This window comes from Procambarus clarkii, unplaced genomic scaffold (genome assembly GCF_040958095.1).
Source record: "Procambarus clarkii isolate CNS0578487 unplaced genomic scaffold, FALCON_Pclarkii_2.0 HiC_scaffold_495, whole genome shotgun sequence".
NCBI classification, from domain to species: Eukaryota; Metazoa; Arthropoda; class Malacostraca; order Decapoda; family Cambaridae; genus Procambarus; species Procambarus clarkii.
Window position 1 is genome coordinate 10,938 of NW_027189528.1, and position 14,883 is coordinate 25,820.

At 29.5% G+C, this 14,883-nt stretch overlaps 1 long non-coding RNA gene across 1 annotated transcript; it reads right to left on the reverse strand.

Annotated features, from left to right (window-relative positions):
* Nucleotides 1–8,011: 8,011 nt before the first annotated feature.
* Nucleotides 8,012–9,119, reverse strand: LOC138361584 (uncharacterized). The gene is made up of 3 exons (XR_011227043.1): nt 8,735–9,119; nt 8,465–8,593; nt 8,012–8,084 (listed from the first exon to the last, which is right to left on the reverse strand). It is a non-coding gene; the product is annotated as an uncharacterized lncRNA (long non-coding RNA).
* Between the last annotated feature and the right edge of the window lie 5,764 nt (nt 9,120–14,883).

Consider the following 14,883-nt stretch of genomic DNA (forward strand, 5'->3'; position numbering starts at 1 on the left):
TTAAACAAAATATCATCGAATTAGGCAATATTTTGCCGTTTTTCCACGTTTTTGTGAATTTTCAGTCTATGGGTATTCATTCATTATATATACGATAAAAATGACGCAAACACATAATACATTAGATAATAACCTTAAATACTTCATTTTCAATCAACTATTTGTTTCTCGTTAAAATACTGAGTAAGATATTGAAAAGGGGAGAAGTTCTGTTTTTATTGCATATATCGACGTTTCAGCCGGAATAGAGCGATTTTCGTGTATATCTTCCATCGTTAATATAAACGGAAAATCAGGAACATTTTAGTTAATACTAATGAAAATACATTGATTTTTATCATTTGTATTGGAAACAACATTGTCATATGTCTTTTCTTGGATCTAAATAATACGAAACCTCGCTCTATGATTTGAAGTTAAAATCCTCAAATATGGTTAAATAGTGACTTTTTTCAAGTTTTTCATGTAGTTTGATACTATGTAAATACATTCATTTTTACCAATATTTCGATTCTATTTCATGTAGTATCACAATATGTGATTTGGCCTTCAAATCTCAGAATTTCGCATAATATTGCATTTTAAGCAAGTTTTCTTGCCTTTTGTTTCGTACGAAAAATCATCGAATTTAGCAATATTTTGACGTTTATCATCCCCTTTTCCTTTATGTGACTTAAACAAAATATCATCGAATTAGGCAATATTTGGCCGTTTTCCACGTTTTTGTGAATTTTCAGTCTATGGGTATTAATTCATATATATACGATAAAATGATGCAAACACATAATTGATTAGATAATAACCTTAAATACTTCATTTTCAATCATCTATTTGTTTCTCGTTAAAATACTGAGTAAGATAATGAAAAGGGGAGAAGTTCGGTTTTTATTGCATATATCGACGTTCCAGCCGGATTAGAGCGGTTTTACGTGTACATCTTCCCTCGGTAATATAAACGGAAAATCAGGAACATTTTAGTTAATTCTAATGAAAACACATTGATTTTTATAATTTGTATTGGAAACAACATTGTCATATGTCTTTTCTTGGATCGAAATAATACAAAACCTCGCTCTATGATTTGAAGTTAAAATCCTCAAATATGGTTAAATAGTGACTTTTTTCACTTTTTTCATGTAGTTTGATACTACTTAAATATATTCATTTTTACCAATATTTCGATTCTATTTCATGTAGTAATCACGATATGTGATTTGGGCCTTCAAATCTCAGAAATTTCGCATAATATTGCATTTTAAGCAAGTTTTCTTGCCTGTTGTTTCGTACGAAAAATCATCGAATTTAGCAATATTTTGACGTTTATCATCCCCTTTTCATTTATGTGACTTAAACAAAATATCATCGAATTAGGCAATATTTTGCCGTTTTCTACGTTTTTGTGAATTTACAGTCTATGGGTATTAATTCATATATATACGATAAAAATGATGCAAACACATAATTGATTAGATAATAACTTAAATACTTCATTTTCAATCATCTATTTGTTTCTCGTTAAAATACTGAGTAAGATAATGAAAAGGGGAGAAGTTCGGTTTTTATTGCATATATCGACGTTTCAGCCGGATTAGAGCGGTTTTAACGTGTACATCTTCCCTCGGTAATATAAACGGAAAATCAGGAACATTTTAGTTAATTCTAATGAAAACACATTGATTTTTATCATTTGTATTGGAAACAACATTGTCATATGTCTATTCTTGGATCTAAATAATACGAAACCTCGCTCTATGATTTGAAGTTAAAATCCTCAAATATGGTTAAATATTGACTTTTTTCACTTTTTTCATGTAGTTTGATATTACGTAAATATATTCATTTTTACCAATATTTCGATACTATTTCATGTCGTATCACGATATGTGATTTGGCCTTCAAATCTCAGAATTTCGCATAATATTGCATTTTAAGCAAGTTTTCTTGCATTTTGTTTCGTACGAAAAATCATCGAATTTAGCAATTATTTGGACGTTTATCATCCCCTTTTCCTTTATTTGATTTAAACAAAATATCATCGAATTAGGCAATATTTTGCCGTTTTTCCACGTTTTTGTGAATTTTCAGTCTATGGGTATTAATTCATTATATATACGATAAAAATGACGCAAACACATAATACATTAGATAATAACCTTAAATACTTCATTTTCAATCAACTATTTGTTATCTCGTTAAAATACTGAGTATTATATTGAAAAGGGGAGAAGTTCTGTTTTTATTGCATATATCGACGTTTCAGCCGGAATAGAGCGATTTTCGTGTACATCTTCCATCGTTAATATAAACGAAAAATCAGGAACATTTTAGTTAATACTAATGAAAATACATTGATTTTTATCATTTGTATTGGAAACAACATTGTCATATGTCTTTTCTTGGATCTAAATAATACGAAACCTCGTTCTATGATTTGAAGTTAAAATCCTCAAATATGGTTAAATAGTGACTTTTTTCAAGTTTTTCATGTAGTTTGATACTACGTAAATACATTCATTTTTACCAATATTTCGATTCTATTTCATGTAGTATCACGATATGTGATTTTGCCTTCAAATCTCAGAATTTCGCATAATATTGCATTTTAAGCAAGTTTTCTTGCATTTTGTTTCGTACGAAAAATCATCGAATTTAGCAATATTTTGACGTTTATCATCCCCTTTTCATTTATTTGATTTAAACAAAATATCATCGAATTAGGCAATATTTTGCCGTTTTCTACGTTTTTGTGAATTTACAGTCTATGGGTATTAATTCATATATATACGATAAAAATGATGGAAACACATAATTGATTTGATAATAACTTAAATACTTCATTTTCAATCATCTATTTGTTTCTCGTTAAAATACTGAGTAAGATAATGAAAAGGGGAGAAGTTCGGTTTTTATTGCATATATCGACGTTTCAGCCGGATTAGAGCGGTTTTACGTGTACATCTTCCCTCGGTAATATAAACGGAAAATCAGGAACATTTTAGTTAATTCTAATGAAAACACATTGATTTTTATCATTTGTATTGGAAACAACATTGTCATATGTCTATTCTTGGATCTAAATAATACGAAACCTCGCTCTATGATTTGAAGTTAAAATCCTCAAATATGGTTAAATATTGACTTTTTTCACTTTTTTCATGTAGTTTGATATTACGTAAATATATTCATTTTTACCAATATTTCGATACTATTTCATGTCGTAATCACGATATGTGATTTGGCCTTCAAATCTCAGAATTTCGCATAATATTGCATTTTAAGCAAGTTTTCTTGCATTTTGTTTCGTACGAAAAATCATCGAATTTAGCATTATTTGGCGTTTATCATCCCCTTTTCCTTTATTTGATTTAAACAAAATATCATCGAATTAGGCAATATTTTGCCGTTTTTCCACGTTTTTGTGAATTTTCAGTCTATGGGTATTAATTCATTATATATACGATAAAAATGACGCAAACACATAATACATTAGATAATAACCTTAAATACTTCATTTTCAATCAACTATATGTTTCTCATTAAAATACTGAGTAAGATATTGAAAAGGGGAGAAGTTCTGTTTTTATTGCATATATCGACGTTTCAGCCGGAATAGAGCGATTTTCGTGTACATCTTCCATCGGTAATATAAACGGAAAATCAGGAACATTTTAGTTAATACTAATGAAAATACATTCATTTTTATCATTTGTATTGTAAACAACATTGTCATATGTCTTTTCTTGGATCTAAATAATACGAAACCTCGCTCTATGATTTGAAGTTAAAATCCTCAAATATGGTTAAATATTGACTTTTTCACGTTTTTCATGTAGTTTGATATTACGTAAATATATTCATTTTACCAATATTTCGATTCTATTTCATGTAGTATCACGATATGTGATTTGGCCTTCAAATCTCAGAATTTCGCATAATATTGCATTTTAAGCAAGTTTTCTTGCATTTTGTTTCGTACGAAAAATCATCGAATTTAGCAATATTTTGACGTTTATCATCCCCTTTTCCTTTATGTGACTTAAACAAAATATCATCGAATTAGGCAATATTTTGCCGTTTTCTACGTTTTTGTGAATTTACAGTCTATGGGTATTAATTCATATATATACGATAAAAATGATGGAAACACATAATTGATTTGATAATAACTTAAATACTTCATTTTCAATCATCTATTTGTTTCTCGTTAAAATACTGAGTAAGATAATGAAAAGGGGAGAAGTTCGGTTTTTATTGCATATATCGACGTTTCAGCCGGATTAGAGCGGTTTTACGTGTACATCTTCCCTCGGTAATATAAACGGAAAATCAGGAACATTTTAGTTAATTCTAATGAAAACACATTGATTTTTATCATTTGTATTGGAAACAACATTGTCATATGTCTATTCTTGGATCTAAATAATACGAAACCTCGCTCTATGATTTGAAGTTAAAATCCTCAAATATGGTTAAATATTGATTTTTTTCACTTTTTTCATGTAGTTTGATATTACGTAAATATATTCATTTTTACCAATATTTCGATACTCTTTCATGTCGTATCACGATATGTGATTTGCCCTTCAAATCTCAGAATTTCGCATAATATTGCATTTTAAGCAAGTTTTCTTGCATTTTGTTTCGTACGGTAAATCATCGAATTTAGCAATATTTGGCGTTTATCATCCCCTTTTCCTTTATTTGATTTAAACAAAATATCATCGAATTAGGCAATATTTTGCCGTTTTTCCACGTTTTTGTGAATTTTCAGTCTATGGGTATTCATTCATTATATATACGATAAAAATGACGCAAACACATAATACATTAGATAATAACCTTAAATACTTCATTTTCAATCAACTATTTGTTTCTCGTTAAAATACTGAGTATTATATTGAAAAGGGGAGAAGTTCTGTTTTTATTGCATATATCGACGTTTCAGCCGGAATAGAGCGATTTTCGTGTACATCTTCCATCGTTAATATAAACGAAAAATCAGGAACATTTTAGTTAATACTAATGAAAATACATTGATTTTTATCATTTGTATTGGAAACAACATTGTCATATGTCTTTTCTTGGATCTAAATAATACGAAACCTCGTTCTATGATTTGAAGTTAAAATCCTCAAATATGGTTAAATAGTGACTTTTTTTCAAGTTTTTCATGTAGTTTGATACTACGTAAATACATTCATTTTTACCAATATTTCGATTCTATTTCATGTAGTATCACGATATGTGATTTTGCCTTCAAATCTCAGAATTTCGCATAATATTGCATTTTAAGCAAGTTTTCTTGCATTTTGTTTCGTACGAAAAATCATCGAATTTAGCAATATTTTGACGTTTATCATCCCCTTTTCCTTTATGTGACTTAAACAAAATATCATCGAATTAGGCAATATTTTGCCGTTTTCTACGTTTTTGTGAATTTACAGTCTATGCGTTTTTTATTCATATATATACGATAAAAATGATGGAAACACATAATTGATTAGATAATAACTTAAATACTTCATTTTCAATCATCTATTTGTTTCTCGTTAAAATACTGAGTAAGATATTGAAAAGGGAAGAAGTTCGGTTTTTATTGCATATATCGACGTTTCAGCCGGATTAGAGCGGTTTTACGTGTACATCTTCCCTCGGTAATATAAACGGAAAATCAGGAACATTTTAGTTAATTCTAATGAAAACACATTGATTTTTATAATTTGTATTGGAAACAACATTGTCATATGTCTTTTCTTGGATCTAAATAATACGAAACCTCGCTCTATGATTTGAAGTTAAAATCCTCAAATATGGTTAAATAGTGACTTTTTTCACGTTTTTCATGTAGTTTGATACTACGTAAATATATTCATTTTTACCAATATTTCGATTTTATTTCATGTAAAATCACGATATGTGATTTGGCCTTCAAATCTCAGAATTTCGCATAATATTGCATTTTAAGCAAGTTTTCTTGCATTTTGTTTCGTACGAAAAATCATCGAATTTAGCAATATTTTGACGTTTATCATCCCCTTTTCATTTATTTGATTTAAACAAAATATCATCAAATTAGGCAATATTTTGCCGTTTTCCACGTTTTTGTGAATTTTCAGTCTATGGGTATTAATTCATTATATATACGATAAAAATGACGCAAACACATAATTGATTTGATAATAACCTTAAATACTTCATTTTCAATCAACTATTTGTTTCTCGTTAAAATACTGAGTAAGATATTGAAAAGGGGAGAAGTTCTGTTTTTATAGCATATATCGACGTTTCAGCCGGAATAGAGCGATTTTCGTGTACATCTTCCATCGGTAATATAAACGGAAAATCAGGAACATTTTAGTTAATACTAATGAAAATACATTGATTTTTATCATTTGTATTGGAAACAACATTGTCATATGTCTTTTCTTGGATCTAAATAATACGAAACTCGCTCTATGATTTGAAGTTAAAATGCTCAAATATGGTTAAATATTGACTTTTTCATGTTTTTCATGTAGTTTGATATTTCGTAAATATATTCAATTTACCAATATTTCGATTCTATTTCATGTAGTATCACGATATGTGATTTGGCCTTCAAATTTCAGAATTTCGCATAATATTGCATTTAAAGGAAGTTTTCTTGCATTTTGTTTCGTACGAAAAATCATCGAATTTAGCAATATTTTGACGTTTATCATCCCCTTTTCCTTTATGTGACTTAAACAAAATATCATCGAATTAGGCAATATTTTGCCGTTTTCTACGTTTTTGTGAATTTATAGTCTATGGGTATTAATTCATATATATACGATAAAAATGATGCAAACACATAATTGATTAGATAATAACTTAAATACTTCATTTTCAATCATCTATTTGTTTCTCGTTAAAATACTGAGTAAGATATTGAAAAGGGGAGAAGTTCGGTTTTTATTGCATATATCGACGTTCAGCCGGATTAGAGCGGTTTTACGTGTACATCTTCCCTCGGTAATATAAACGGAAAATCAGGAACATTTTAGTTAATTCTAATGAAAACACATTGATTTTTATCATTTGTATTGGAAACAACATTGTCATATGTCTATTCTTGGATCTAAATAATACGAAACCTCGCTCTATGATTTGAAGTTAAAATCCTCAAATATGGTTAAATATTGACTTTTTTCACTTTTTTCATGTAGTTTGATATTACGTAAATATATGCATTTTAACCAATATTTCGATACTATTTCATGTCGTATCACGATATGTGATTTGGCCTTCAAATCTCAGAATTTCGCATAATATTGCATTTTAAGCAAGTTTTCTTGCATTTTGTTTCGTACGAAAAATCATCGAATTTAGCAATATTTGGCGTTTATCATCCCCTTTTCCTTTATTTGATTTAAACAAAATATCATCGAATTAGGCAATATTTTGCCGTTTTTCCACGTGTTTGTGAATTTTCAGTCTATGGGTATTAATTCATTATATATACGATAAAAATGACGCAAACACATAATACATTAGATAATAACCTTAAATACTTCATTTTCAATCAACTATTTATTTCTCGTTAAAATACTGAGTATTATATTGAAAAGGGGAGAAGTTCTGTTTTTATTGCATATATCGACGTTTCAGCCGGAATAGAGCGATTTTCGTGTACATCTTCCATAGGTAATATAAACGGAAAATCAGGAACATTTTAGTTAATACTAATGAAAATACATTGATTTTTATCATTTGTATTGGAAACAACATTGTCATATGTCTTTTCTTGGATCTAAATAATACGAAACCTCGCTCTATGATTTGAAGTTAAAATCATCAAATATGGTAAATATTGACTTTTTCACGTTTTTCATGTAGTTTGATATTACGTAAATATATTCATTTTTACCAATATTTCGATTCTATTTCATGTAGTATCACGATATGTGATTTTGCCTTCAAATCTCAGAATTTCGCATAATATTGCATTTTAAAAAAAGGGGGCGATAGTTAGGGTTCATAAAAGTTGTTCTAGTGCAATGAAAATTTATTGACGTATTACACGTGAAGAGGGCTGCAAGTGGTCCAAGTTTCAGCATCGCAGCCTAAATAGAGAGGGAGAAAAAAAAAAAAATCTTTTTTCAACCATTTTTTTACATGTTTTAAAGTTGATATAACAAATACAAATATCAACTGATATTATTTCTATGATACTCAGCTATCACAATACTATATAATAAAGGTTGTCTAGTGGCATTATTATCCCAAACCTATTTAGTGCAATAATACAAATTTTCAAAGTTCACCCAAAAAATTATGCAACAAAATGATGTTTATAAATATATATAAAATCAATAAATGATCTTAGGGGAAATATATAACTTGAGTTTTTAGAGGCACAGACTCTACATATAATGTGCAAGTTCCATGTAAATTGAATAATAAATAAAAAAGTTATTCAACCATATAGTTGCAAATTAGTTACCTGTAAAAAATGAAGGTCAAAGTTCAGCCACCTTTGGCTGAGGTTGATGAACTACCAATTTCAATAAAAATTACCACCCTTGTAGATTGGCATTCCTTCAGTAAGGTGTGTAAGTTCCATGAAGATCGCCTGATAAAAAAAAAAAAAAAAAAAATTATTAAAAAAAAAAATAAAAAAAAAAATAAAAAAAAATAAAAAAAAAGACAGCAGCTTTATATTTACAATTATTTATGATATAGTATCAAGATATAAAACATAATACATACTAACCTAATATAATTGGTCTGAAATATGCAACATCTTGCAACATCAAGAGGGAGAACGTCTTGAGTTGCAGGTCTAAGATCTTGAGTGGCAGGTGCCGCAGGTGGTGTGGCAGGTGCCGCAGGTGGTGTGGCAGGTGCAGCAGGAGGTGTGGCAGGTGCCACAGAGGTGTGGCAGGTGCCACAGGAGGTGTGGGTGCCTGGGTGTGAGGCGAGGTAGTGTGTTGTGGGGGCGGGAGGCTGCCCTCTCTCTTCACTCAAGGGAACTCTTGTTTTGCCTCAGTGTGGCTTTACGCTCCTTCTTTACTTGGCTAACGTGTAGAGCTCTTGCCTTTAGAGCTTTCTTCTTGTCCGATACTATATCCATTGTGCAGTATATGCAAGAAAATACGATCTGTGCGAGCGCGTCAGGCATGCGACCGCCGGCACAGACACTGAGAGGGTGACTAAGCCAGTAATCGGATTATAGCCCCTCCCTCTCACAGAAGACAGTTGCCAGCGAGTGTGTTTATAATTTGTATATGCATAACAAGATATTCTCCACTCTATTGCGAAATACTAGACGCTTACAACGTATGACGCATCACCCTACGGCGCACCCGAGCCGCGAGGACCAGATTTCGGGCAATTGCGGCTGGAAAATTTGCTCTAATTACGTTATTTATTATCATAACATTAAACGGTTTGCACCACGGTGTTGCCAGAACGTTGTAGTATTTTTATAAATTTTTCGTGTTTGGCCGAATTTTTTCGGCCAAACAATGATAACGCCACCTTAAGCAAGTTTTCTTGCATTTTGTTTCGTACGAAAAATCATCGATTTTAGCAATATTTTGACGTTTATCATCCCCTTTTCTTTTATGTGACTTAAACAAAATATCATCGAATTAGGCAATATTTTGCCGTTTTCTACGTTTTTGAGAATTTACAGTCTATGGGTATTATTTCATATATATACGATAAAAATGATGCAAACACATAATTGATTAGATAATAACTAAAATACTTCATTTCAAATCATCTATTTGTTTCTCGTTAAAATACTGAGTAAGATATTGAAAAGGGGAGAAGTTCGGTTTTTATTGCAAATATCGACGTTTCAGCCGGATTAGAGCGGTTTTACGTGTACATCTTCCCTAGGTAATATAAACGGAAAATCAGGAACATTTTAGTTAATTCTAATGAAAACACATTGATTTTTATCATTTGTATTGGAAACAACATTGTCATATGTCTATTCCTGGATCTAAATAATACGAAACCTCGCTCTATGATTTGAAGTTAAAATCCTCAAATATGGTTAAATATTGACTTTTTTCACTTTTTTCATGTAGTTTGATATTACGTAAATATATTCATTTTTACCAATATTTCGATACTCTTTCATGTCGTATCACGATATGTGATTTGGCCTTCAAATCCTAGAATTTCGCATAATATTGCATTTTAAGCAAGTTTTCTTGCATTTTGTTTCGTACGAAAAATCATCGAATTTAGCAATATTTGGCGTTTATCATCCCCTTTTCCTTTATTTGATTTAAACAAAATATCATCGAATTAGGCAATATTTTGCCGTTTTTCCACGTTTTTGTGAATTTTCAGTCTATGGGTATTCATTCATTATATATACGATAAAAATGACGCAAACACATAATACATTAGATAATAACCTTAAATACTTCATTTTCAATCAACTATTTGTTTCTCGTTAAAATACTGAGTATTATATTGAAAAGGGGAGAAGTTCTGTTTTTATTGCATATATCGACGTTTCAGTCGGAATAGAGCGATTTTCGTGTACATCTTCCATCGGTAATATAAACGGAAAATCAGGAACATTTTAGTTAATACTAATGAAAATACATTGATTTTTATCATTTGTATTGGAAACAATATTGTCATATGTCTTTTCTTGGATCTAAATAATACGAAACTCGCTCTATGATTTGAAGTTAAAATCCTCAAATATGGTTAAATATTGACTTTTTCATGTTTTTCATGTAGTTTGATATTTCGTAAATATATTCAATTTACCAATATTTCGATTCTATTTCATGTAGTATCACGATATGTGATTTGGCCTTCAAATTTCAGAATTTCGCATAATATTGCATTTAAAGGAAGTTTTCTTGCATTTTGTTTCGTACGAAAAATCATCGAATTTAGCAATATTTTGACGTTTATCATCCCCTTTTCCTTTATGTGATTTAAACAAAATATCATCGAATTAGGCAATATTTTGCCGTTTTCTACGTTTTTGTGAATTTACAGTCTATGGGTATTAATTCATATATATACGATAAAAATGATGGAAACACATAATTGATTTGATAATAACTTAAATACTTCATTTTCAATCATCTATTTGTTTCTCGTTAAAATACTAAGTAAGATAATGAAAAGGGGAGAAGTTCGGTTTTTATTGCATATATCGACGTTTCAGCCGGATTAGAGCGGTTTTACGTGTACATCTTCCCTCGGTAATATAAACGGAAAATCAGGAACATTTTAGTTAATTCTAATGAAAACACATTGATTTTTATCATTTGTATTGGAAACAACATTGTCATATGTCTATTCTTGGATCTAAATAATACGAAACCTCGCTCTATGATTTGAAGTTAAAATCCTCAAATATGGTTAAATATTGACTTTTTTCACTTTTTTCATGTAGTTTGATATTACGTAAATATATTCATTTTTACAAATATTTCGATACTATTTCATGTCGTATCACGATATGTGATTTGGCCTTCAAATCTCAGAATTTCGCATAATATTGCATTTTAAGCAAGTTTTCTTGCATTTTGTTTCGTACGAAAAATCATCGAATTTAGCAATATTTGGCGTTCATCATCCCCTTTTCCTTTATTTGATTTAAGCAAAATATCATCGAATTAGGCAATATTTTGCCGTTTTTCCACATTTTTGTGAATTTTCAGTCTATGGGTATTAATTCATTATATATACGATAAAAATGACGCAAACACATAATACATTAGATAATAACCTTAAATACTTCATTTTCAATCAACTATTTGTTTCTCATTAAAATACTGAGTAAGATATTGAAAAGGGGAGAAGTTCTGTTTTTATTGCATATATCGACGTTTCAGCCGGAATAGAGCGATTTTCGTGTACATCTTCCATCGGTAATATAAACGGAAAATCAGGAACATTTTAGTTAATACTAATGCAAATACATTGATTTTTATCATTTGTATTGGAAACAACATTGTCATATGTCTTTTCTTGGATCTAAATAATACGAAACCTCGCTCTATGATTTGAAGTTAAAATCCTCAAATATGGTTAAATATTGACTTTTTCACGTTTTTCATGTATTTTGATATTACGTAAATATATTCATTTTTACCAATATTTCGATTCTATTTCATGTAGTATCACGATATGTGATTTGGCCTTCAAATCTCAGAATTTCGCATAATATTGCATTTTAAGCAAGTTTTTTTGCATTTTGTTTCGTACGAAAAATCATCGAATTTAGCAATATTATGACGTTTATCATCCCCTTTTCCTTTATGTGACTTAAACAAAATATCATCGAATTAGGCAATATTTTGCCGTTTTCTACGTTTTTGTGAATTTACAGTCTATGGGTATTAATTCATATATATACGATAAAAATGATGGAAACACATAATTGATTTGATAATAACTTAAATACTTCATTTTCAATCATCTATTTGTTTCTCGTTAAAATACTAAGTAAGATAATGAAAAGGGGAGAAGTTCGGTTTTTATTGCATATATCGACGTTTCAGCCGGATTAGAGCGGTTTTACGTGTACATCTTCCCTCGGTAATATAAACGGAAAATCAGGAACATTTTAGTTAATTCTAATGAAAACACATTGATTTTTATCATTTGTATTGGAAACAACATTGTCATATGTCTATTCCTGGATCTAAATAATACGAAACCTCGCTCTATGATTTGAAGTTAAAATCCTCAAATATGGTTAAATATTGACTTTTTTCACTTTTTTCATGTAGTTTGATATTACGTAAATATATTCATTTTTACCAATATTTCGATACTCTTTCATGTCGTATCACGATATGTGATTTGGCCTTCAAATCCTAGAATTTCGCATAATATTGCATTTTAAGCAAGTTTTCTTGCATTTTGTTTCGTACGAAAAATCATCGAATTTAGCAATATTTGGCGTTAATCATCCCCTTTTCCTTTATTTGATTTAAACAAAATATCATCGAATTAGGCAATATTTTGCCGTTTTTCCACGTTTTTGTGAATTTTCAGTCTATGGGTATTCATTCATTATATATACGATAAAAATGACGCAAACACATAATACATTAGATAATAACCTTAAATACTTCATTTTCAATCAACTATTTGTTTCTCGTTAAAATACTGAGTATTATATTGAAAAGGGGAGAAGTTCTGTTTTTATTGCATATATCGACGTTTCAGTCGGAATAGAGCGATTTTCGTGTACATCTTCCATCGGTAATATAAACGGAAAATCAGGAACATTTTAGTTAATACTAATGAAAATACATTGATTTTTATCATTTGTATTGGAAACAACATTGTCATATGTCTATTCTTGGATCTAAATAATACGAAACCTCGCTCTATGATTTGAAGTTAAAATCCTCAAATATGGTTAAATATTGACTTTTTTCACTTTTTTCATGTAGTTTGGTATTACGTAAATATATTCATTTTTACCAATATTTCGATACTATTTCATGTCGTATCATGATATGTGATTTGGCCTTCAAATCTCAGAATTTCGCATAATATTGCATTTTAAGCAAGTTTTCTTGCATTTTGTTTCGTACGATATATCATCGAATTTAGCAATATTTTGACGTTTATCATCCCCTTTTCCTTTATTTGATTTAAACAAAATATCATCGAATTAGGCAATATTTTGCCGTTTTCTACGTTTTTGTGAATTTTCAGTCTATGGGTATTAATTCATTATATATACGATAAAAATGACGCAAACACATAATACATTAGATATTAACCTTAAATACTTCATTTTCAATCAACTATTTGTTTCTCATTAAAATACTGAGTAAGATATTGAAAAGGGGAGAAGTTCTGTTTTTATTGCATATATCGACGTTTCAGCCGGAATAGAGCGATTTTCGTGCACATCTTCCATCGGTAATATAAACGGAAAATCAGGAACATTTTAGTTAATACTAATGAAAATACATTGATTTTTATCATTTGTATTGGAAACAACATTGTCATATGTCTTTTCTTGGATCTAAATAATACGAAACCTCGCTCTATGATTTGAAGTTAAAATCCTCAAATATGGTTAAATATTGACTTTTTCACGTTTTTCATGTAGTTTGATATTACGTAAATATATTCATTTTTACCAATATTTCGATTCTATTTCATGTAGTATCACGATATGTGATTTGGCCTTCAAATCTCAGAATTTCGCATAATAATGCATTTTAAGCAAGTTTTTTTGCATTTTGTTTCGTACGAAAAATCATCGAATTTAGCAATATTATGACGTTTATCATCCCCTTTTCCTTTATGTGACTTAAACAAAATATCATCGAATTAGGCAATATTTTGCCGTTTTCTACGTTTTTGTGAATTTACAGTCTATGGGTATTAATTCATATATATACGATAAAAATGATGGAAACACATAATTGATTTGATAATAACTTAAATACTTCATTTTCAATCATCTATTTGTTTCTCGTTAAAATACTAAGTAAGATAATGAAAAGGGGAGAAGTTCGGTTTTTATTGCATATATCGACGTTTCAGCCGGATTAGAGCGGTTTTACGTGTACATCTTCCCTCGGTAATATAAACGGAAAATCAGGAACATTTTAGTTAATTCTAATGAAAACACATTGATTTTTATCATTTGTATTGGAAACAACATTGTCATATGTCTATTCCTGGATCTAAATAATACGAAACCTCGCTCTATGATTTGAAGTTAAAATCCTCAAATATGGTTAAATATTGACTTTTTTCACTTTTTTCATGTAGTTTGATATTACGTAAATATATTCATTTTTACCAATATTTCGATACTCTTTCATGTCGTATCACGATATGTGATTTTGCCTTCAAATCTCAGAATTTCGCATAATATTGCATTTTAAGCAAGTTTTC